At 30.8% G+C, this 558-nt stretch overlaps 1 protein-coding gene across 2 annotated transcripts in view; it reads left to right on the plus strand.

The window, feature by feature from the left end:
- Positions 1-558, plus strand: part of LOC119581826 (phenazine biosynthesis-like domain-containing protein 1) — an 11,118-nt gene that overhangs the window by 2,927 nt on the left and 7,633 nt on the right. The gene's annotated exons all lie outside the window — the stretch shown is intronic.

A 558-nucleotide genomic window follows, 5' to 3' on the forward strand; every position in this document is an offset into this window, starting at 1 on the left:
GTTCTTCTGATAGATATTATCATAAATATTAGCTGTAAATATAACTGCTGTAATTATGATAATTAAAAAAACACACATGTCACTTGTGAATTATTGCTTTCACATTGGGTGTGGTTCCTCTGCCCTTCAGAAGTTCATTGCAAAATCAGTGCATCAACTAAGACTTTGAATCCCATTCTTTTCTGAGTATAATGGTAGGATCTCTTTCTCTTTTTTTTCATTATTACTTTCATGGTTGTTTGAATAAACTGGCTGGGAGTACCATATAATATCCAATAGACCACCTTATCACACAAACTCAACGCATCACATCAACTTAGATATAATGGACGTGTTTACTACTTTTCCTCAACTTGTGATATATATTTTTTTTTTCATGTTTACATAATTATTTTTAATTTCAACACTACGTTATTTTTTATTTTTCATTTGTTACTTTTCCATTTCTTTCATAACCATATGTAGTGCTGTAAATGTTATATATATGGACATCGTAAACCCACTGCCCTGAACAGCATCTTATTTCATTGACACTAGGAATATATGCTGTAGTTTTGC

Source organism: Penaeus monodon, chromosome 15, assembly GCF_015228065.2.
Source record: "Penaeus monodon isolate SGIC_2016 chromosome 15, NSTDA_Pmon_1, whole genome shotgun sequence".
Lineage (NCBI taxonomy): Eukaryota > Metazoa > Arthropoda > Malacostraca > Decapoda > Penaeidae > Penaeus > Penaeus monodon.